At 36.6% G+C, this 25,942-nt stretch overlaps 1 long non-coding RNA gene and 1 pseudogene across 1 annotated transcript in view; both read right to left on the bottom strand.

Moving 5' to 3' along the window:
- LOC147361080 (uncharacterized) overlaps positions 1-8,789 on the bottom strand; it is a 105,977-nt gene extending 97,188 nt beyond the window's left edge. Inside the window, exon 1 of the long non-coding RNA XR_015139721.1 lies at positions 8,690-8,789. This is a non-coding gene — a long non-coding RNA (uncharacterized LOC147361080). The remainder of the gene's footprint in view (positions 1-8,689) is intronic.
- On the bottom strand, positions 6,466-7,457 carry LOC147361081 (large ribosomal subunit protein eL31 pseudogene; annotated as a pseudogene).
- Positions 8,790-25,942: the final 17,153 nt, after the last annotated feature.

Raw genomic sequence — 25,942 nt, 5'->3', positions numbered from 1 at the left:
ACAAGCCCTGCCCTCAACAGGAAGTATTTCACCAGAGCTTAACTAATGGGGGTTTTAGGGTCTAACTAATATGGGTGAAGAGAAATAACAAATGACATTGAATTCTAGCCTTCCTATCTCCACAAAAGAAAGCACACAAAACAACTGAGAAGCACATGTAAAGATCACAGCTCAGGGTCACAGGCTCATTAAAAGACTGAAGCCTACAAAGCATATGATTTTAACATTCCCTTAAATATGCTTTAATATTAGAGAAAGAAAGGAACTCCTCATTATTCTTTTTCAATTTTTTTGATAATTCTTTTTTTGTAATTTTTTCATGGTAATTTTCAGTCATTTTTTTTTCTTTCATACAAATTTGAATTTATTAGTTACAAAAACATTATATATCACTCAATGTATGATTGGAATATTATTACATTCATAAAGAATTTAGGAAAAAGTGATATCTTTATGAATTTGAGTTACCTCCAGACTATAACTGTCTTTACATTAACTCAGATATTATTTTATTTCATAAAGTTTTATATCTTTCAAAAAAAAAGTACAGTTTTCTTCACATAGATCCCATTACTTTCTGTTGTATTTATTCCTAAGTACATTTTTCTAATTTTATTTTAGTTAGATATTGTTAATTATCAAATCTTTTATAAATCTCAATCATTTTATGTAGAAATTTTTATATTTAGGGGTTATAACATGTAACATTTAATTTTCAAATAAAGATAATATTTCTTCTCAAAAAAATTTTAAAAAGACTGAGACCTGATCATAGGACTATAGCATGCTTCCTCTTCTGCAATACCTTACTCCCATCATCAATAGGTCTCCTGTACAATAACAGGGGGATGCAATGGAAAGAACTGTGTGGCTTAGATCTTATTTAAGAAGAAGTCTCTAGGGAAACTGAAGGACTGCAGCAGAGATAAAAACAAGAACACCAGGGGGCAATTTTTTCCTTTGACACCTAACAAATAGTAAACACAGCCTAACCCATGGCCTGATTGAACATAAAACCTCACACCAAAGGCCTATTTACCTCAGTTCCTTTTATCCAGTACATCCTGTTTGGCTTTCAAAAAAAAAAAAAAAAAGAGAGAGAGAGAGGCAAAGCATGCATCAGAATGAAACTCAGATATAGCAGAGATGTTGGAATGACAAGGCTGGGAATTTAAAACTATGATTAATATGCTAAGAACTATAATAGACAAAAAGTGGACATGATGCAGGAACATATGGTTTAATGTAAGCAGAGAGGCGGAGACTCAAAGATCAAGTCAAAAGGAAATGCTTACAAATAAAAAACACCATGACAGAAATGAAGTATGCTTATGATGGACTTGTCAACAGACTAGACATAACTGAGGAAAGAATCAGTGATCTTGAAGAAATGTTAGTAGACACTTCCCAAACTGAAATACAATATGTAAAACAAATTAAAAAAGAAAACAGGGCAGAATATCCAAGAACTGTGGAACAATTACAAAAGGTGTAACCTATACATAATGAGAATAATAAGAAGAAAGAGAGAACAGAACAGAAGAAATATTTGAAGCAATAATGACTAAGAGTTTCCAAAACTGATGATAGACACCAAACCACAGATCTGGGCAGCTCTGATAACACCAAGAAAGACACGTACCAAAGTCTACACCATGGCATGTATTCAAACTGCAGAAAAGTCAAAGGCAAGACAAAATTTTGAAAGATGCCAAAGTGGGGGTGGGTGTGGGTGAGAGGGGAACTAGTTAGCAATTTTAGTAAGGTTGCAGGATATAAAGTTAACATACAACGTCAATTGTTTTCTATATACTAGAAAGGAACAACTGAAACTTGACATTAAAAACATAATACTATTTACATTCATGACCCAAAAATGAAATACTGAAGTATAAATCTAACAAAATATGCTTTAAGCCCATATAAGGAACACTAACAAAACTCTCATGTAAGAAATTAAATAAGTTCTAGATAAATGGAGATAAAATCAATTTTCATGAATAGGAAGACTTAATATTGTCAAAATATCAGTTCTTCCTAATCAGATATACAGATTCAGTGCAATCCTAATAAAATTTCTAGCAAATTATTTTGCAGATATCAACAAACTGGTTCTAAAGTTTGTAGAGAGACAATTATATGGACAAAACTAAGCAAACATTGAATGTGTACAACCAAATATAATGCTTACTTTGTTGGGAGGAAAATATACTAGAACTTAAATATGAGTTAACAACAGATTATGATATGAGAGGTTGTAACCACATTTGAAGCATATTAAAGGTGCTTAAGGAGATCCAACCAGTCCATTCTAAAGGAGATCAGCCCTGGGATTTCTTTGGAAGAAATGATGCTAAAGCTGAAACTCCAGTACTTCGGCCACCTCATGTGAAGAGTTGACTCTTTGGAAAAGACTCTGATGCTGGGAGGGATTGTGGGCAGGAGGAGAAGGGGACGACAGAGGATGAGATGGCTGGATGGCAACACTGACTTGATGGACGTGAGTTTCAGTGAATTCTAGGAGTTGGTGATGGACAGGGAGGCCTGGCATGCTGCAATTCATGGGGTTGCAAAGAGTCAGACACGACTGAGTGACTGAACTGAACTGAAAGGTGCTTGTATTGTTTGGGAATGAGGTAAAGACGTTGATTAACATCAGATTTTGCTGAGTTAAATGCAAGTAAAATACCTGAGGTAACCACTAAAAGTATACACAGAGTATATAATTTTCAAACAAGCAGAGAGAAAAATAGAATGAGACAGAAGGAACATGAGCAAAATTAATCAATACAAAAGAAGACAGTAAAGGAGGAAAAAAGAATAAAACCGTTAAAAACAAACAAAAAACAGAAATAAGACAAATTAGTAGTACTACAAAATGAGCCCTAAAATGAACAAACACAGGAAATATAAATAGTCTGCTACTGCTGCTGCTAAGACGCTTCAGTCGTGTCCGACTCTGTGCGACCCCATAGACGGCAGCCCACTAGGCTCCTCTGTCCCTGGGATTCTCCAGGCAAGAACACTGGAGTGGGTTGCCATTTCCTTCTCCAATGCATGAAAGTGAAAAGCGAAAGTGAACTCGCTCAGTCGTGTCCGACTCTTAGCGACCCCATGGACTGCAGCCTACCAGGCTCCTCCGTCCATAGGATCTTCCAGGCAAGAGCACTGGAGTGGGGTGCCATTGCCTTCTCCAATAAATAGTCTAGACTCTGTAATTGAAAGACCAAGATCATAAAACTAAATTTTTAAAAAATTAGGTATATGACATTTACAGAATATATATCTAAACATAAGGCTACAGAAAGATCAAAAGTCAAAGAATGACAGTGGGTTCCCAGATCAATCTCTGCTCCCAGTATTATTCTCCAACTGAAGAGTTAGAGATACTCGGACCAATGGCCCATTCTAAGGCTGAGTTAGGGGACATGCAAGATGAACCTGGAGCATCTTACAGAGCCAGAAAATAACAAAGTGCTACACACACACAAACTACAGAGACCAAATTGATAGGGGTGTGTCAAAAAGACACAGGAGCCAACTGAAAGATCTCCCAAGGGTCAAGGCTGGAATAATTTGAGCAATAAAATAAATAAATTAGTATTGGATTATAACCCAAAATATCAAATAAACACACGTAAGTCTCACTGATATAGATAACTACATAAGGAAATAAACAGGGAGAAAAAGATCTCCCATGCAGAGTAATTCCAAATAATTTATGTAGACACTCCTTGTTCAAGAATGTGAAGCATAACACATTAACTATGAGCAGCGTGGGCTGCACATGAGTGATCGGTTCTCAAAATGTAGTCTAACGCTATTCTAGTAAAAACAGGTGATGCCAGAAGAATTGCTAGCGGAAAAAAGAAGTATTCAGGAACAGACGCACATATATACATGAATATTATAAAGAAAGCATTTCAAGTTAGTGAGAAAAATGATCAACAAATAGGGTTGGAACAACTAGCTACTCAGAGAAAAATTAAACTGCCTGAATTACAGTTAAAAGCAAGAGAAAATGAAATCACAGAAGAATTTGGGAAAGACCTAAATATTCTTAACAATGATCTGAGAGGTAGCAGAAGAGGAAAGCTATTGAAAAATAAAAGCAAAGAAGGAAACCATGAAAAAAGACAGTGACAAAACTGACTGCAGGCAAATTCAATGTTATATAGATATGTAGAAAACACACTGGAGGATTTTTTTCCTCTCTGTATTGGATTAAGGTGATATTTTTTTTCTTCTTTATATTTTCTAACTTTTTCAGTTTTTTAATGAAAAAAACACTTTAAAAATACTACTTGTATAATTAGAAAATTGCCATTAAAATTAAAAATTAGAACAGTTTGACTAGGGAAATTGCTTTAATGAAAAGCTACCCTACCTCACCACAAGGTTGGCCAAGAGTCTACCTGTCGCAGTCTCTCACAATTCTTTTCACAATTATAACATTACTTGTGTATGTATTTATTTACTATTTACCTCCCCTCTCCTATCCAAATCCAAGTCTTTCTGAATGCAGGTTCAGAGAGACAATTAGTCCCTAAGATCTCCATTGTAAGAAATGAAGTAACTTCTCTTGTAAGCATCTAGAATGGTACTAGTTAAGCACCAGCCTGGGAAGAGCGGAGAATGTGTTGTGTAGTTCAGAGGGGAAATGGTGCTTGAAAAAAGGCACAGAATAGACCCTGAGCTCTGTTTAAGTCTGAAAACTGAAAGTGAAGTCGCTCAGTCGTATCCAACTCTTTGTGACCCCATGGACTGTAGCCTACCAGGCTCCTCCCTCCATGGGATTCTCCAGGCAAGAGTACTGGAGTGGGGTGCCATTTCCTTCTCCAGGGGATCTTCCTGACCCAGGGATCGAACCCGCGTCTCCCACATTCCAGGCAGACGCTTTAACCACTGAGCCACCAGGGAAGCTGGTTTCAAGTCTGAGGGCAGAAATAAATCTGTGCTTGGTGATACAGGAGGTGCTGAGTCAACTGATAATCTGCTCAGTGCTCTATCAGAAATATTCTGCTCAAAGAGAGTCTTTCCATTGGAAACAAACTGAGACTCACACTGGAACAAAGCAGAGGAAATTTTCATGCGTTCTTTTATTTGGGGGCAAAAAATACTATGAAGAAGTTAGAAAATACTTGGCATTTTGACCTCATAGGCAGTCAATTTAGCTAACTGGAATCCAAGGGGAAAAGATGGATTTCTATCACTGATAAAAAGGAAACAGCATCATGTATCAATGCAAGTTTTGAAAACATTGTATCAGCCAAATAGATACTAAATGTATCATGTGGTTAATCCCTAGTCTGGGTGTGGTGAACAACAACACATGTAGAACATATTGAACAGTTTACATTTTTTCTAAGTACTGCATAATTAAGTTAGTGCAAACAAACTAACAAAAAACCCCACCGATACAATTGGGAATTAGGTAAAGCACATCAGATAAGTTGTTGACATGCTTTATTTTGGTAACATCATTTCTCTTATAAAGCTGCAAATATAGTTCAATAAATTGTTTACATAAATCTTACCTAATATCCTGATCTTTGTGCTGCACACACTTGGCATTATGAACAGAGACCTTTTCCTCCCTTTGTTATAATAACAGCTTCCTCATTCATCACACTTGATGCCCAGTTATTCACTCTTTCTATCCTGTTTAAGTCTGTTGTTACAGAATGTCATTCTACAAGTGTCCCAGTATCATATTTGACATTCTTTTCCATTAAAGCCAAAAAGGAAATAATTATCTGAAGACAAACCCCTGTGATATCCAACAGATGTACTTTCAGTTCTATTGATATTCTGGGTATCCGGGCACACATTGTCCTGTAAGGTTTCTTAAAGTCGCACTAATTAGCCTCTGTCTTAAACTTTGCATTTCTATATTGTACAGAATTTCAGGAGGAATGTGTGTGTGTATGCGTGTGTGTTCTCATCTGTAGTGCAATATACTAGCAGAATAAAACAACCGAGTATAAATCTATATATACTCTTCTAGAGAACATCAGACTTCACATCAGCCTGCATCAGTTGAAGACCAAGAGAGTTCTTCTTGCTGCTGCTGCTGCTGCTAAGTCGCTTCAGTCATGTCCGACTCTGTGCGACCCCATTGAAGGCAGCCCACCAGGCTCCCCCGTCCCTGGGATTCTCATAAAGCCTTTTTGCTGAAATTAACCATTTTAAAAACCATTTTGCAACAAGGTGGTCATTTAGGGGAAAAAAAAATTCTCTTTCACGCTTAAGCAATTTACATAGTGTTGCCCTTAATTATATCTTCTTTTGGTTTGGTTTTTGAAACCTGAACCAACTGGAATATGCTCAGTCATGGGACAGCTGAGAGATGAAATAACCTACAGAGGGCTGGGTTAAGAAGACAAATTACCCAAAACCAAGCTCAATGCTGGAGATGAACCTGTACACTCTTTTTTTTTAATATTTACTTTTTTGGCTATTGGGTCTTAGTTGTGGCACTAGGGCTCTCTAGTTGTGATGCACAGGCTCCAGAGCTCACAGGCTCACCAGGGATTGAATCCATATCCCCTGCATTGCAAGGCAGATTCTTAACCTCCGGACTACCAGGGAAGTCCCTCAAACTAGTACACTCTTTTTTCTTGGCAGTTCAATAACTTTATTGGACAATCAGCAATTAGGTCTCAACCACACTGTCTGTCTGTAGATTTTTGAAAGTGGCGACAGGCATGTGAGTAACCAACATGTAGAGCTTGTTTGGTTAGCCTTCATCTTTATTACATTTTCTGGACAACTGCACACAGATCTGGTACAGGACGTCCCTTGTATCTTTGACCCAGACGTCTTTGTTGAGCCTGGTGTAGATGCGTACATCTGGGCTTCCCATCTCCTTCCTGGCAAATTTCTGTATTTCTCTGAGTGCCCAAGGGACAGGCTTCTTGAAACCTACTTCATGGATGCACTGTGAATGCTGATAGCGTATTCTCTGGTCACCACCTTGTTGATGGCGGGCTGGCCCTTCTTCTCACTGCCCTTTTTAGCAGGAGCCATCATCCTATAGCACCAGGGTACTGGTCTGGATTGGAAAGCCCAAACCAGTAAACTCCTAAGTCATTATTCTTATTCCAAGATGTAAGTGCCAGTATCTACTTTATTTCATTGAGCACCACTTCTCAGCTATCTTGCAGACAAACGATTGGGAGTCCACATGAGCAGGTTAGGGGGAGGTGTCAGAATTAGACACACCTAAGGCAATGGCAACCTACTCCGGTACTCTTGCCTGGAAAATCCCGTGGACGGAGGGGCCTGGTGGGCTGCAGTCCATGGGGTCGCTAGGAGTCGGACACGACTGAGCGACTTCACTTTATTTTTTCACTTTCATGCATTGGAGAGGGAAATGGCAACCCACTCCAGTGTTCTTGCCTGGAGAATCCCAGGGACAGGGGAGCCTGGTGGCCTGCCGTCTATGGGGTTGCACAGAGTTGGACACGACTGAAGTGACTTAGCAGCAGATAGTCCATTGACCAGCTAGGTAATCTAAAAGAAAAAAACAAACCTCTTAACCTTCAGCAGTCTCAGATTCCTCCATAAAATGTGGGGACCAGTACTTACTTTTCTATGCCCTAAGTGAAGGACATAGTTCATGGAATCACAGGAGTCAGATACAACTTAGCAAATGAACAACACAATGGGGAGAAGCAGGGGAGAAGGTTGATGAGCAAGTATTAGATGTAGGTTATAGTCTTAGATTTTGTTTCAGGTGGTGGGATCATAGGTGTTTATGACTTTATTGAAAATCAATCAATCAATAAATAAATAAATATGGATCATGAACAAGCTAAACATCATTTTAATACAATTCTGTGCACCGAGACCTTGATAATATTTATGAGTATTAATAGTAACAATTGTACTATGTATTTTGTAGGGTTTTTGTTGGCTTTAAGTAACATGTGGAGTGTTGAGCACATTTTAACTTCTCTATAAAAATAGCTGCAAGTATTGTGACGGGGGTGAGTGACAATGGGTGAGGGGGGAACAGTACGCTGAAGAAATGATGATGTCTCATGAAGAATGGTCCTTTTCTATTTACTAACCTAAAACTCAGAACATTAAAATTATATCTAAATGACTAGACTCCCTCTCACAAACTAGATCATTAACACATCATTTTAAAGTCTAATCCTATGGGACATATAATCTAGAGTTATGGTACTAATGGGGCTTCCCCAGGGGCTCAGTGATAAAGAATCTGCCTGCAAGGCAGGAGATGCAGCAGGAGCCTCAGGTTCAATCCCCGGATGGGAAAGCTCCCCTAGAGAAGAAAAAGGCAACCCACTCCAGTATTCTTGCCTGGGAAATCCCATGGACTGTGGCCTGCCAGGCTCCTCTGTTGCAAAGAATCAACATGGCTGACCAACTGAACAACAACAAAGGTACTACTGAAATAGTTGCCTGTTTATTTGTTTTTTATTAAAGCACGGTCCTACCTTCAAGAAGCTTACATCATTTAGGGTAAGAGGGAAACAGTACTTCAACATGAAACAATTACAAAATCAGAATGTACCAGAATGTGCTACTAGACTGTGATATGAATGACAATTCCTTAAAGGAATCCAGACAAAAGAGAAGGCTTCCTAGAATAAGAAGCTAAGCTTCAAGAAAGGTAGGCTCTAAAGATGCATGAAAACTGGGTGAAGCACAATCTTACCTTTAAGTGAAGACTTTTCTTTCTATTCTCTCCGAACCTAGGAGTCATATTTGGCCCTTACAGCCATTAGTTTTCCATTACCAACAAAAGCAGTGTGCCTAAGGAGAAAATAAGAACAAGGTAGTGGTTTGACCCCAGATTATATTAAACAATTTCATTTTCTTGCTTCTTAATTACTAATCTAATTTTAAAATAGATTCTAAAATACTGCTTACAAGTAAAGTTGTCAGAGACAGGCACTGAGGCAGAAAAGAAGTGCCAGGTATTAGATCAAGTGCAATGCTTGGTTGTATCTGAGATTGAAATCACATAAATGAGCAATTCTGGTAGACTGAATGAATAGACACACTGATACACAGGAAAAAAAGGAACATTAAAGAAGAGAGTTAAAAAGTTGGCTTAAAACTCAAATTCAGAAAACTAAGATCATGGCATCTGGTCCTATTACTTCATGGCAAATAGATAGGGAAACAGTGGAAACAGTGACAGACTTTACTTTGGGGGGCTCCAAAATCACTGCAGATGGTGACTGCAGCCATGAAATTAAAGGATGCTTACTCCTTGGAAGAAAAGTTATGACCAACCTAGACAGCATATTAAAAAGCAGAGACATTACTTTGCCAACAAAGGTCCATCTAGTCAAGGCTATGGTTTTTCCGGTAGTCATGTATGGATGTAAGAGTTGGACTATAAGGAAAACTGAGCACCAAAGAATTGATGCTTTTGACTTGTGGTGTTGGAGAAGACTCTTGAGAGACTCTTGGACTGCAAGGAGATCCAACCAGTCCATCCTAAAGGAAATCAGTCCTGAATATTCATTGGAAGGACTGATGTTGAAGCTGAAACTCCATTACTTTGGCCACCTGATGAAAAGAACTGAGTCATTGGAAAAGACCCTGATGCTGGGAGAGATTGAAGGCAGGAATAGAAGTGGACAACAGAGGATGAGATGGTTGGATGGCATCACCAACTCAATGGACATGAGTCTGAGTAAACTCTGGGAGTTGGTGATGGACAGGGAGTCCTGGTGTGCTGCAGTCCATGGGGTCACAAAGAGTCAGACACGACTGAGCAACAGAACTGAACTAAACTAAAAGTAAGATACAAAAGTAAAAACAGCAAATAATTTTGTCTTTATAGGTTATTAAAATATGGCATAAAACACATAATTTTGATGAGAGGGTATCCATTTTAATTAGTCAAACTGCCAGTAGTAAAAATTAATTGCATGTAACTTAATTACATATATATAATTTACATGAATAACAAAAAATACTGAGATTCTAAGATCTCCTTAAATAATTTTACTTAGTTTAATGAGTAACCATCCTAGGAAATACATATTATACTAAAACATAGCTAGTGTATACATACAGAAGAGAATAGAAGCTATTCTAAAATCTAAAATTAAAATATGGGAAGAAGTTAGCAAGGATTTGATTGAAACATATAAAGTTGTAAAGGATAGAGTGAAAACTGATCTAGATCACCAACTTTCTACTCCTAACACAACCAAGAGCAAACAGTTTTGATGAAATTTTAAAATAGCAACTTCAGCAGAGGAAGAAGTACAGAAAAACTACACAGGATATGAGAACTGTCTCAAATCTCCCAGCATGAACAATCATCTAAACAAATTTATTTAAGTAAAAATAGTGTGCTAGTTTGAAGAGGTGACATTTAACAAACATTAACAAATACAGATTCATCAAATATTTATTAAGCTCTTGTTGTAAACAAAATAGTTTCTTCTTTTATTGAGCTTATATTCTACTGAGAGAGACAAAAAACAATCAAGTAAAGAATCAAAACAATCATGTAATTTCAGATTGTGATAAATGCTGTGAAGAAAACAAACAAGGAAATAAGATAGAGAGTGACTGGGGATGTGGTGAGGTGGGGTGCAAATTTAGACACTGTGGTCAGAGAAAATTTCTCTGAGGTTATATCTGAGCATAGATCTGAGTGATAAGGAGAAACCAGCCATGAAAACATCTAGGGGTGCAATTTTCCAGGCTACTTAATATGTATAAATGTCCCATACTAAGATAGATAGAAAGATGGCGGGGGGATGGACGGGTGGATGGAGAGACTGGATGGACAGATAGATAACTTAGCTATACAGAACACTCCACACATATAAAGCACACAGAACACTACCCCAAAGCAGCAGAATACACATTTCCTCAAGTGGACATGGAACACTCCAGGACAGATCATATATTAGGCCATAATAAGTCTTAGTAAATTCAAAAAGACTGAAAGCATACAAAATATCTTTTCTGATAATAATGAAATGAAACTAGAAATCAATAACAACAAAAAAAGAAAATTCAAAAAGATGTGGAAATGAAACAATACACTCTTGAGCAACCAATGAGTCAAAGAAGAAATCACAAGAGAAATTAGAAAATACTTTGAACTAGAATATTGGAAATAAAAGCAAAAATAAACAAATGGGACCTAATTAACCTTAAAAGCTTCTGCACATCAAAGGAAACTATTAGCAAGGTGAAAAGACAGCCTTCAGAATGGGAGAAAATAATAGCAAATGAAGCAACTGACAAACAACTAATCTCAAAAATATACAAGCAACTCCTACAGCTCAACTCCAGAAAAATAAATGACCCAATCAAAAAATGGGCCAAAGAACTAAATAGACATTTCTCCAAAGAAGACACACAGATGGCTAACAAACACATGAAAAGATGCTCAACATCACTCATTATCAGAGAAATGCAAATCAAGACCACTATGAGGTACCATTTCACACCAGTCAGAATGGCTGCGATCCAAAAGTCTACAAGTAATAAATGCTGGAGAGGGTGTGGAGAAAAGGGAACCCTCTTACACTGTTGGTGGGAATGCAAACTAGTACAGCCACTATGGAGAACAGTGTGGAGATTCCTTAAAAAACTGGAAATAGAACTGCCTTATGATCCAGCAATCCCACTGCTGGGCATACACACTGAGGAAACCAGAAGGGAAAGAGACACGTGTACCCCAATGTTCATCGCAGCACTGTTTATAATAGCCAGGACATGGAAGCAACCTAGATGTCCATCAGCAGATGAATGGATAAGAGAGCTGTGGTACATATACACAATGGAGTATTACTCAGCCATTAAAAAGAATACATTTGAATCAGTTCTAATGAGGTGGATGAAACTGGAGCCTATTATACAGAGTGAAGTAAGCCAGAAGGAAAAACACCAATACAGTATACTAACGCATATATATGGAATTTAGAAAGATGGTAACAATAACCTGGTGTACGAGACAGCAAAAGAGACACTGATGTATAGAACAGTCTTATGGACTCTGTGGGAGAGGGAGAGGGTGGGAAGATTTGGGAGAATGGCATTGAAACATGTAAAATATCATGTAAGAAACGAGATGCCAGTCCAGGTTCGATGCACGATACTGGATGCTTGGGGCTAGTGCACTGGGACGACCCAGAGGGATGGTATGGGGAGGGAGGAGGGAGGAGGGTTCAGGACGGGGAACACATGTATACCTGTGGCGGATTCATTTTGATATTTGGCAAAACTAATACAATTATGTAAAGTTTAAAAATAAAAGAAAAGAAAATACTTTGAACTAAATGAAAACAAAACTTCATATACAAAAGCTTATGGGATTCAGTGAAAGCAATGCTGAGAGAAATTTATAGCTGTAAAGCATACATTAAAAAAAAGAAGAAAGATTTCAAATCTGTAACCAAACTTTATACCTTAAGGAACTAGAAAAGGAAGGGCAAGCTAAACTCAAAACTAGCAGATAAAAAGAAATGATAAAGATTAGGGCAGAGATAAATAAAATACAGCATAGAAAAACAATAGCAAAAATCAATGAAACCAAAGTTGATTCTTTGAAAAGATCAACAAACTTGACAACTTTAGCTAGACTAAGGAAAGAAGAGAGAAGACTCAAATTACTGAAAATATAAGTGAAAGAGGGAACATGACTACCAATTACATAGCAATAAAAAGAATTATAAGAAAATACTATGAACAGTTATACACTAACTCATTGGATAACCTAGATGAAATGGAAAAATTCCTAGAAACACACATCTACCAAAACTGAATCATAAATAAACAGAAAATCTGAATAGATCTGTAACTAATAAGGAGATTGAACTGCTAGTCAAAAAAACACTCAACAGAAAAATGCCTTGGACCAAATGATTTCACTGGTAAATTCTACCAAACATTTAAAAAATTAACACCTATCCTTTTCAAACGCTTCCAAGAAAAAAAAAAAAAAAAAACTGGAGAGAAGACTTTCTAACTCACCCATTAGACCAGCATTACCCTGATAAACAGAGTAAGACAAAGACATTTTAAGGACAATGCACACCAATATCCTGACGAGATATTGCAAAAACCCACAAGAGAATTCTAGCAAAGTGAATTCAGCTGCATTTTAGAAAGATTAAACACCATGAGCAGGTGGGATTTATCCCTGGAATGCAAGGATGTTTGAACATATGAAAAATCAACCAATGTAATTAATATACCACATTAATAGAATGAAAGGAAAAAACCTCACATGATCATCTCAACTGATGCAGAAAAAACATTTGGTAAAATCCAACACTCTTTATGAAAAATACTCAATAAACTAGGAATAGAAGGAAACTTCCTTGACATGATAGAGTCCATTTTAATGCCTGCATTTACAGATATCCATTTCTCTCTTAGAACTGCTTTCAATTCATCCCATAAATTTTGGTATGTGGAGCTTTGTTTTCTTTTGGCTCAAAGTATTTTCTAACTTTCCTTGTGATATCTTCTTTCATCCATTGGTTTCTCAAGAGAGTCTTGTTTAATTTCCACATATTTGTGAATTTTCCTGTTTTCCTTTTGTTATTGATTTCTAGTTTCATTTCATTATCAGAAAAGATACTTTGTATGATTTCAATCTTTTAAAATTTATGAAGACTTCTTTTATGGCCTAAGTGAAGTCGCTCAGTCGTGTCTGACTCTTTGCTACCCCATGGACTGTAGCGGACTAGGTTCCTTCATCCACAGGACTTTCCAGGCAAGAATACTGGAGTGGGTTGCCATTTCCTTCTGCAGGAGATCTTCCTGACCTAGGGATTGAACCTGGGTCTCCCGCATTGTAGGCAGACGCTTTACTGTCTGAGCCATAACATATGGTTTATCCTGGTGAATGTTCCACATCCACTTGAGAAAAACATGTATTCTGCTGTTGTTAACTATTCTTTTTTAAAATGTATTTTACTTAAGTATGATTGATTTGCAATGTTGTGTTCATTTCTGTTGTGATTCAGGTATACATATATTTTTTCTTTTTTTTTTCTTTTTTTTTTCTTTTTTCTTTTACATATTCTTTTCCATAGGTTTATCATAGGATATTGAATATAGTTTCCTATACTGTACAGTAGAGCTTTTTTTTTTATTTTATTTTATTTTTAAACTTTACATAATTGTATTAGTTTTGCCAAATATCAAAATGAATCCGCCACGGGTATACATGTGTTCCCCATCCTGAACCCTCCTCCCTCCTCCCTCCCCATACCATCCCTCTGGGTCATCCCAGTGCACCAGCCCCAAGCATCCAGTATCGTGCATCGAACCTGGACTGGCATCTCGTTTCTTACATGATATTTTACATGTTTCAATGCCATTCTCCCAAATCTTCCCACCCTCTCCCTCTCCCACAGAGTCCATAAGACTGTTCTATACATCAGTGTCTCTTTTGCTGTCTCGTACACCGGGTTATTGTTACCATCTTTCTAAATTCCATATATATGCGTTAGTATACTGTATTGGTGTTTTTCCTTCTGGCTTACTTCACTCAGTATAATAGGCTCCAATTTCATCCACCTCATTAGAACTGATTCAAATGTATTCTTTTTAATGGCTGAGTAATACTCCATTGTGTATATGTACCACAGCTCTCTTATCCATTCATCTGCTGATGGACATCTAGGTTGCTTCCATGTCCTGGCTATTATAAACAGTGCTGCGATGAACATTGGGGTACACGTGTCTCTTTCCCTTCTGGTTTCCTCAGTGTGTATGCCCAGCAGTGGGATTGCTGGATCATAAGGCAGTTCTATTTCCAGTTTTTTAAGGAATCTCCACACTGTTCTCCATAGTGGCTGTACTAGTTTGCATTCCCACCAACAGTGTAAGAGGGTTCCCTTTTCTCCACACCCTCTCCAGCATTTATTACTTGTAGACTTTTGGATCGCAGCCATTCTGACTGGTGTGAAATGGTACCTCATAGTGGTCTTGATTTGCATTTCTCTGATAATGAGTGATGTTGAGCATCTTTTCATGTGTTTGTTAGCCATCTGTGTGTCTTCTTTGGAGAAATGTCTATTTAGTTCTTTGGCCCATTTTTTGATTGGGTCATTTATTTTTCTGGAGTTGAGCTGTAGGAGTTGCTTGTATATTTTTGAGATTAGTTGTTTGTCAGTTGCTTCATTTGCTATTATTTTCTCCCATTCTGAAGGCTGTCTTTTCACCTTGCTTATAGTTTCCTTTGATGTGCAAAAGCTTTTAAGGTTAATTAGGTCCCATTTGTTTATTTTTGCTTTTATTTCCAATATTCTGGGAGGTGGGTCATAGAGGATCCTGCTGTGATGTATGTCAGAGAGTGTTTTGCTTATGTTCTCCTCTAGGAGTTTTATAGTTTCTGGTCTTACGTTTAGATCTTTAATCCATTTTGAGTTTATTTTTGTGTATGGTGTTAGAAAGTGTTCTAGTTTCATTCTTTTACAAGTGGTTGACCAGATTTCCCAGCACCACTTGTTAAAGAGATTGTCTTTAATCCATTGTATATTCTTGCCTCCTTTGTCAAAGATAAGGTGTCCATATGTGCGTGGATTTATCTCTGGGCTTTCTATTTTGTTCCATTGATCTATATTTCTGTCTTTGTGCCAGTACCATACTGTCTTGATGACTGTGGCTTTGTAATATAGCCTGAAGTCAGGCAGGTTGATTCCTCCAGTTCCGTTCTTCTTTCTCAAGATTGCTTTGGCTATTCGAAGTTTTTTGTATTTCCATACAAATTGTGAAATTATTCGTTCTAGCTCTGTGAAGAATACTGTTGGTAGCTTGATAGGGATTGCATTGAATCTATAAATTGCTTTGGGTAGTATACTCATTTTCACTATATTGATTCTTCCAATCCATGAACATGGTATATTTCTCCATCTATTAGTGTCCTCTTTGATTTCTTTCACCAGTGTTTTATAGTTTTCTATATATAGGTCTTTAGTTTCTTTAGGTAGATATATTCCTAAGTATTTTATTCTTTCCGTTGCAATGGTGAATGGAATTGTTTCTTTAATTTCTCTTTCTGTTTTCTCATTATTAGTGTATAGGAATGCAAGGGATTTCTGTGTGTTGATTTTATATCCTGCGACTTTACTATAGTCATTGATTAGTTCTAGTAATTTTCTGGTGGAGTCTTTAGGGTTTTCTATGTAGAGGATCGTGTCATCTGCAAATAGTGAGAGTTTTACTTCTTCTTTTCCAATTTGGATTCCTTTTAATTCTTTTTCTGCTCTGATTGCTGTGGCCAAAACTTCCAAAACTATGTTGAATAGTAATAGTGAAAGTGGGCACCCTTGTCTTGTTCCTGACTTTAGAGGAAATGCTTAGGATATTGAATATAGTTTCCTATACTGTACAGTAGAGCTTTATTATTTATCTATTCTATATATAATTATTCACATTTGCAAGTCCAAATCATCTAGTCTTAATTTATTCTCTATTTTCATAATTACATTGGATGTTGAAGTTTGTCAAATATTTTTTTCTGCATATACTAAATCACTATAAATATTTTCCCCTTCAGGTTACTGATAACACATAATGTATTTATAGTTTTCCTAATACCGACCTACCCTTGCAGCTCAGGGAGGAATTGATTTGGTAATGGCATATATTCTTAAGTACTGCTGAACTACAATTGCCATTGTTTTATCAAAATTTTTATTTAAATATTGATAAGTGAGTTGGTTCTGTCTTGTCAGGTTTTGATGCTAGTGTCAGACTTTCTTTGCAAGTGTAACTTGAAGGATTTCTTTTTTTGAAATCAGTAAATTCTATTCAATTTACTTCTTTCTTTTAAAAAAAATTGAAAAAATTAACAGTGAAACCATGTTTTCATGGTTTTATGGCCTGGAGATTTTAAAGAGGAAGTTCTTGTATAAATTTTTCAATTGCTATATGTCTGTTTAGGTTTGTTGATATTGGCTGTTGTTCAGTATTTTTCACTTATATTTTCAAATGATTTTTTTTTCAGAATTTTTAATTTCCTCTATATCAATAGTTACTTCCTCTTTTTCATTTTTAACTTTTTATAGATGTATTTGTCCTTTTTTCCTTTTTCTTTTATTTTTACTACTATACTAGCAAGTGGTTTATCTGGTTTTTATTTGCCTTTTTGTTATGTCTTCTTCAAAGAATCTGCTCTTTTTTGGCAATTGAACTATATATTCCATTCTTCTAAATGCATGGTTTGATTTTGTGAGTTTTTTTGTTTCATCTATCTAGGACATTGTGTAATGGGTGAACTTAATAAGAAAAATATTTAATATGTATTATTTCAAGTTTTCTACTATGTGGACCATTTATTAAAGTCTTTATTGAATTTGTTACAATACTGTTTCTGCTTTATGGTTTGGTTTTTTGACTGCAAGGCATGTGAGATCTTAGTATTCTGATGAGGGATCAAACCCACACCACCTGCATTGGAAGACGGAGTCTTAACCACTGGACCACCAGTTTACTATTTTTATTTTCCAAGTTTTCTATTATGTACTACCAACTGCTAAATGTAATATTTTTTTCTGTATTTGGTTTTATAGATGTGTGTGTGTTTATTTGGATAATTTTGAAGGTTTATTATCTACTTTTGGGGTTTTCTTAATCTTTTGCAATCATTATAACTTTTTTAGTATCATTAACTCTATTTCTTGATTTAGTGACTTCACACTGTATCTGTTAAGTCTCAGTTATAGAAGAATATCAAAGAAATGATCACAAGTAAATCTCTTCCCATGTCCCTCCCTTCCCCTCCATTCCTGATTTCAATTGTTGTATTACCATTTCTTTTACCTTGTTATGATTTATAACACTAACATTCTGTGACCATATTTTCCATAATTGCTTTCTTAATTCTATAGAGTTTTATCACCAGTCTTTTTATTGTGCTTCTCTCTTTACTTTTTGGTTATTTGGCTTTGATTTTTCTTGTCTTTTCAAAAACGTCATGTAGGTCTTGGCTTATTTATGACAGATTGTCTACTTGCCTATTTCTTGCCTTCATATTTGAAAGTCACCTAGATTGAGAAAATCATTCTTGAATCTCACCTTCCTTTTCTCAGCACTTTTCAGACAATGAATAATTCTTGGAGAAGTCTGAAGCTATCCTGATTTTTTCTCCTGGCAAATAATTAGCACCTGTCTGGACATGTAAAAAATTTATCTTCATCAGTGAAATGAAAAATCATTAGAATATATCTGTTTAGCTGTTCCTATAACATTTTCTTCTAGAGCAAGATATTCTAACTAGAGTAATTCCTTCCTCTAATCAGGAAAATTCTCTTCTATTGGCATTTTCTGTACAATTTAAGTACAATTTCTGTTACATTTGTGTTAGTTTCTCCAATTCTAAGGCCTCAATTACCTTTACTCTAATTAGCCTTTTGTCTTTTCAAATATCTTTTTTTCTACTTAAGTTGCTTTCATTTTTTTTTAAAATCTGCAGACCCTGTGATTGTCAAGCCTTTCCCCTATATTAGTAATTGGTTTTATGTTGTGTCTGTTTTGTTATCTGCTGTTTCTAATTTTTTTTAATGGCTTTTAGGGGCATTGTTTTGGCTCCCAATTTGTTCCTAAACTATGTGTCATAGTTCGCATTCCCCAGAAGCAGACCCAGGAATATGAGTGCAAACAATTTATTTGAGAGGTAATTTCAGGGGTGGGGAAGTAAGACATGAAAGGGAAAGAATCCAATAATGTTAGCAAGCAAGTAACTACTGTAAGCAGCTGGAGTTAAAACCTACTAGAAGGTGTCCTTTGAGACACTGCAGAACAAGGCTCAGCATTATCCCAACCAGGAGGAAAAGAAGCTGGGGTAGTTATCCAACAATTTCTTGTCTGTCACTGGTTCTAGGCTATTCTTGGGAGCAATAAGATTCTGATACTTCTCACTTGCGCTTCCCTGGTGGGCTCAGTGGTGAAGAACCCACCTGCCACTGCAGGAGATGCAGGTTTCAATCCCTGGGTTGGGAAGATCCCCTGGAGAAGAAAAAAGCAACCTACTGCAGTATTCTTGCCTAGGAAATCCCATGGACAGAAGGAACCTGGTGGGCTATAGTCCATGGGGTTGCAAAGAGTTGGACATGACTTAGTGACTAAACAACAACTTTTCACTTGCCCTGAATGTGGACTGGGCAGACTGCTTTGACAGAAAAATGACCTGTGGCAGAGTGTCACAGGTAGTCTCCAGAATCACAGGTTTATAAAGAAGAGCTGTACTGAGGGCAAGACTGCAGGGACATGGGTAGGATACTGACAGTAAACTCTCTTTTCATCTTTGTGCTTCACCTTATTTTTTATTTTTCCGATTTTTAAAAAAATTTCATAGACTCATTAAGTACTTCTATAGCCTGACTGTCCAACATAAGGGACCACTGTCTACAAGTGACCATTGAAAAGCTGAAATATGACTAATCTCTTTTTTTTTACAACTAATCTTAATTGAGATATGCTCTAAGTGTAAAATGCATGCCAGATTCAGTCTTACTAGGGATAAAATATAAATAGCTCCTTAGTAATCTTAATATTGATTATATGTTGAAATAATAATATTTTGGATATACTGGGCTAAATAAAAGATATTAAAACTAATTTCATATGTTGTCAAAAAATATTTTCAAATTGGCTACTATTTTTTTTTAATTACATGTAGAGATGGCTGGATGGCATCACTGACTCGATGGACATGAGTCTGAGTGAACTCCAGGAGTTGGTGATGGACAGGGAGGCCTGGCGTGCTGAGATTCATGGGGTCGCAAAGAGTCGGACATGACTGAGCAACTGAACTGAACTGATTCTTCAAGAACAGATTTTTCATCTCTACTTAGCATGCTAAGTTTCTATTTTCTTTTTACTTAGGAGGGTGGCAGATTTAGTAAGTTTACTCAGATACCATACTATCTTTTCATTTGTTTATTTACCTAACTTATACTTAAATCTGTCCAAAAATTCTATTTCTGCTTCTATAATACAGGCACATTCTTTTAACATTCAGTGGGGTTGTTAATTTAATATTTTACTTATTTACACTTATAAAAAAGGAAATTTTACTACCAGTCAAGTAATTGGTCCCTGCCAGTTCACAGGGACCAGATTTACCCTCTCTGGACGCTCTTCCTGACACCAACTGGGTCCTACAAAATTCAATTCAGAGACTAACTACTTGCAGTTAGCAGCAAGCTCCACACATCTAAGGGCTTAGTCCTACAGACTGCCCCGACTCCAGATTCAATCACAAATGCTTCTGACCAACAAGCTTATGGAAGAAAGCAAAGAGGAACTAAAGAGCCTCTTGATGACAGTGAAAGAGGAGAATGAAAAAGCTGGTTTAAAACTCAACATTCAGAAAACTAAGATCATGGCTCCAGTCCCATCACTTCATGGCAAACAGATGGGGAAACACTGGAAACAGTGACAGACTTTATTTTCTTGGGCTCCAAAATCACTGCAGATGGTGACTGCAGCCATGAAATTAAAAGACACTTGCTCCTGGGAAGAAAAGCTATGACAAACCTAGACAATGTATTACAAAGCAGAGACATTACTTTGCCAACAAAGGTCCATCTGGTCAAAGCTATGTTTTTTTCCAGTAGTATTGTATGGATGTGAGAGTTGGACCATAAAGAAGGATGAATGCCAAAGAATTGATGCTTTTGAGGGAGTATGATCTTAGTTTTCTGAATGTTGAGTTTTAAACCAGCTTTTTCATTCTCCTCTTTCACTGTCATCAAGAGGCTCTTTAGTTCCTCTTTGTTTTCTTCCATAAGCTTGTTGGTCAGAAGTATTTGTGATTGAATCTGGAGTCGGGGCAGTCTGTAGGACTAAGCCCTTTTTTGAACTGTGGTGCTGGAGAAGACTCTTTGAGAGTCCCTTGGACAGCAAGGAGATCAAACCTGTCAATCCTAAAGGAAATCAACCCTGACTATTCATTGGAGGGACCATGCTGAAGCTGAAGCTGAAGCTCCAGTACTTTGGAAACCCAATGCGAAGAGCTGACTCATTAGAAAAGACCCTGATGCTGGGAAAGACTAAAGGCAGGAGGAGAAGGGGGCAACAGAGGATAAGATGGTTGGATGGCATCACCAACTCAATGGACATGAGTTTGAGCAAGCTCCGGAGATAGTGAAGGACAGGGAAGCCTGGCATGCTGCAGTCCATTGGGGAGCAAAGAGTTGGACATGACTGATTGACTGAACAACAACGAACAAGATATAAACCATGGGCTCAGGGAAACACTTTACTTACATTTACTGGTTTATTATAAAGGCTACAACTCAGTAAGCATACTAATACATGATTAATTTTATATTAAATATCACTCCCCTTATGCCTGTGTAAGGATAAACTAGTATCTACATATATTTTATGAATTCATGACATATCTAACATTTTTATATATATTTCTAGGCTTCAAGGTTCATTTGTGAGGTGTTTTTTTTCAAATGGTTGTAAACGGCCAACATTTTTTGCAATATACTTATTGAAAAAAATCCTCATATACGTGGACTTATGCAGCTCAATTATAATTTGATCTTTAATAAAGACCAATTAGTTGGTCTTTCTGGTGATCAGCCCCCTTCCGAAGCTATCTACAGGCCCCACCCATTGTCACTTTAGGAGCATAAACTCAGATGTGATGAAAGGAGCCTGTTATAAATAACAAAAGACACTCCTGTCTCTCAGGAAATGCCAAAGATTTTAGATGCTCTGTGCCAAGAACCAGGGGAAAAGACCAAATATTGTTCTTATTATACCACACCTTTGGACTGAAAAAAAAAAAAAAAAAACTCAGAACCAGACAAAATATATGAAATAATAGTCTTCAAGATATTAGGCTTCAACAGCAACAAAAAAGAATAATGAGGCCAGAGAGGCAGGAAAACACATGAAGTGAGTCTTACAATTATTCCATTACTGCCTGTTGAGAGTTTCCAGGCTCCCATTCAGGAAACAAGAACTCAGATGGAGCTGAATAATAGCTCTAAAATGAGGAGGCAAAGCTAGGAATGTGGGGAGTCCAAGGCAGCTAGATTCTCAGGGCAGACTAATGGAGAGGAAATCGTTTCAGAGAGAAGACCCTGGAAATCTACAGAGTGATCCCTTGAGTATTCAGCTTGAGTACTGATCAGTACATGCACGGAGAAAACGATCAAATGCCAAGACAAGAACCATTCTTAAAGTATTAGAGGGGAAAACTCCCAGAACTCACACAGAACCAGGAATAGTTCTGGTTCCCACAATCCAGAGAGGGAATCCTCATAACTTGTGGGCCAAAATTAGCTGTAGACTAAACACTGCTCTGGTCCTGCCTAGCAAACCTTAAAAGTATAGCCCAAAAGGATTAAGCTGTTTTCAAGCAACTTACTCTTGTCCCAGAAAAAAATCAAGAATATTTATAGAGATACAAAAATATCCCACATACAACAAGATGAAATTCACAATGTTTGGCATCCAGCAAAAAATTACTGGGAATACAAGGAAGTAGGAGAATATGACTCATAATGAAGAGAAAAATCAATCAACTGAAAAGACCCATATATGACACAAAGGATAGAATCACTGAGCAAGCAACTGTTAGAGTTCCTATACTCTATATATTCAGAAGTTAGAAGATGATTGAATATGTTAAGTGGAGACATGGAAGATATTTTAAAGACTCAAACCACACTTCAAGAGATTGAAAACTACAATGTCTGAGATGAAAATTTCACTGGAATGGTATTAATGGCATATTAGACATTGCAGGTGGGTGAACTTGACTTTTTAGCGATTGAAATTATCCAAAAAGAAACAAAGAAAGACTAAAAAAATAATGAACAGAACATCAGTGAGATACGGTAAAATTTCAGGTGGCCAAATACATGTGTAATTGGAGTCTACAGCAGGGGAAAAATAGTTAAGGGAAAAATGGCCCTAAATTTCCCAAATCTGATCAAATAAACCACAAAGCAAAGAAATCCAATGAACTCCAAACACAAGAAAAATATTGAGAGTTACACCAAGGTTTATCATAAACAAATTTCCCAAGACTGTTTACAAAGACCAATTACTAAAAGCAGCCAGAGAAGAAGGCATGTTATGCAGAGGAAAGCAAATAATAAGGATGATAACAATCTCTCATAGGAAACAATGTGTCAGAAGCAGTTGAGTAAAACATTTAATGACCACCCCTTCAAATTACCAAACTTGAATTTTATAGACAACAAATACATCTTTCAAAATTGAAGGCAAAAGAAGGAGTTTTTAAGAAGGAAAGATTTAATAACTAGCAGATCTGTACTATAAGAAATAATAAAAAGAAGTTTCCAGGCAGAAGGAAAGATGATATTAGATGGGAAACTACACAAAGGAGAAAACAGCACCAGAAAGGGAAACTGTGTGCGTAAATAAAACAGACTCTTTTTTATATTATTTAAATATCCTTAAAAGAAAATGAATTGTTGAAAGCAAAAATAATAACAATGTATTGTGGAGCTGATATAACACCTGCAAAGTAAAATGTATAATAACAAAAGCACAAAAGTCTGAGGGGAGAAATGGAAACAGAAAGCTGTAAAGTTCTTTATACTAAACATGAAGTAACATAATATCATTTAACAGTAGACTCTTTTAAGTTAAAAATGGATACTATGAACTGTAAAGTAACATCTAAAATAATACAATATAAATAACACTCGAACAAAGCAGATAAATAGAATTTTATCCGAACATTTAAGGAAGAAATAATACCGGTTAAACACAAATATTATACACAAATACCCAGATAATTTTAAATAAAGTAGAGTAAGAGAAAAGGGAAAGCAAAGAACAGATAGGACAAAAAAGAAACCAAATAGCAAGATGGACCAAATCATATCAATAAATGTAATGACCTAACCACCTGAAAGCTGAGTGCTGAAGAATTGATGCTTTTGAACTGTCGTGTTGGATAAGACTCTTGAGAGTCCCTTGGACTGCAAGGAGATCCAACCAGTTCATTCTGAAGGAGATCAGTCCTGGGTGTTCTTTGGAAGGAATGATGCTAAAGCTGAAACTCCAATACTTTGGCCACCGATGCAAAGAACTGAGTCATTGGAAAAGACCCGGATGCTGGGAAAGATTGAAGTCAGGAGGAGAAGGGGATGACAGAGGATGAGATGGTAGGATAGCATCACTGACTCAATGGGCATAAATTTGAGTAAACTCCGGGAGTTGGTGATGGACAGGGAGGCCTGGTGTGCTGCAGTAGTCCATGGGGTGGCAAAGAGTTAGACACAACTGAGCGACTGAACTGAACTGAACCACCCACAGTAAAAGACAAATATTGGTTGGTGTGGTTTAAAAAAGACCCACCTATGTACTACCTACAAGAAATCCACTTTAAAGTCAAAGACGCAAGTACGTTAAAAGTGAAGGGATGGAAAAAGACATAACATGCCAACATTAATTAAAAGTGGCTATATTAAGATTTGGCTTCCCTGATGGCTCAGACCCTTTTGATTCAATTCCTTGCAACATGTCCGTATGTGGAAAGTTATAACAGAAGAGCTATGATGTAAACAGTGTCTTACTGGCTCAGACAGTAAAGAATCTGCCTGCGATGCAGGAGACTCGGGTTGAATTACATATCAACAAAGCTGGTAAAAATTATAATACAGAACTGTATTTGAAAATTACCTTCAAACAAACCATAGACCTAAATGTAAAACTAAAAACTTCTAAAAGAAAATTTTTGTGACCTTAGGTTAGGGAGCGATTTCTTAGAAATAATATCAAAAGCATAATTCATAAAAGAAAAAGTTAATAAATTGGGCCTCATAAAAACTAAGAGCTTTTGGAAATTCCCTGGTGGTCCAGTGGTTAAGACTTCATGCTTCTACTGCAGACAGCATGGGTTCGACTCCTGGTCAGGGAACTAAGATCCTACATGCCTCACAGCCAACAAATAAATGAACAAACAAATACATCTTTTAAAAAAATTAAGATCTTTTGCCCTTCAAAAAATTCTGCTAAGACAATTCAGAGTGGGGGAAAATATCTGCAAATTACATATCAATTGAACAACTTGCCTCCAGGATATATAAAGAATTTTCAGAATGCAATAATAAGAAAAGATGCCCTAATAAAAACAATACAAACAGTATAAACAGATGGTTCACCAAAGAAGATATGTGGATGACAAACAGCTACATGATCAGATACTCAACATTACTAGTCAATATGGATATGCAAAATAAAACCCCCAGGAAAGAACACTATGTACCTCCAAATTTCTAAAATTAAAAGGAATTAATATATTAAGTGCCGGCAAGGATATGCAGGAAATGAAACACATATACTACTGGTGGGAAAGTGAAATGTTTTCATCACTTTTGAAAGCAGTTTGAAAGTTGCCTAAAAAGTTAGACATATGTCTACCGTATGACTCCACAGTTCTTCTCCTAGGTATTTCCCCAAATCAATGGAAGAATGTGTTCATACAAAGATTTGAACATGAATGCTAATAGCAGCTTTATTTGTCATAATCCTAAATTGGAAACAACCCAAATGTCTGTCAACAGATCAGAGGATAAATAGTCTATCCATACAGTGAAGTACTACTTAGCATATAAAGAAATGAACTACTAATATATCCAACAACATGGAAGAATCTTGATATTTGATGCTAAGAGAAAGAAGCCAAAGAAAAGTACATTGTGTATAATTCTATTTATATAAAATGCTAGAAAATGTAAAAGTAATCCTTAATGACAAAAAGCAAATCAAATTTCTTGGAAACTGAGGGAACAGGGGAGAGGATAAATCAGAGACATACAGAAACTTTTGGAGGTGATTATCTTCATTGTGGTGACAGTTTCCTGGGTATCTAATTATATACTTTAAATATCTACAGCATATTACATGTCACTTATACCTCAATAAAGCTGTTTAAAACTGATTAAAGTGAATTGGAGGTCTTCCCTGG

Source organism: Bos grunniens, chromosome 13, assembly GCF_055505025.1.
Source record: "Bos grunniens cultivar Pamir isolate PY7600 chromosome 13, Bosgru_T2T1.0, whole genome shotgun sequence".
In the NCBI taxonomy this organism is placed as follows: domain Eukaryota; kingdom Metazoa; phylum Chordata; class Mammalia; order Artiodactyla; family Bovidae; genus Bos; species Bos grunniens.
Note: the sequence above shows the minus strand (reverse complement) of the source record. Positions and strands in the feature narration are given on the sequence as shown.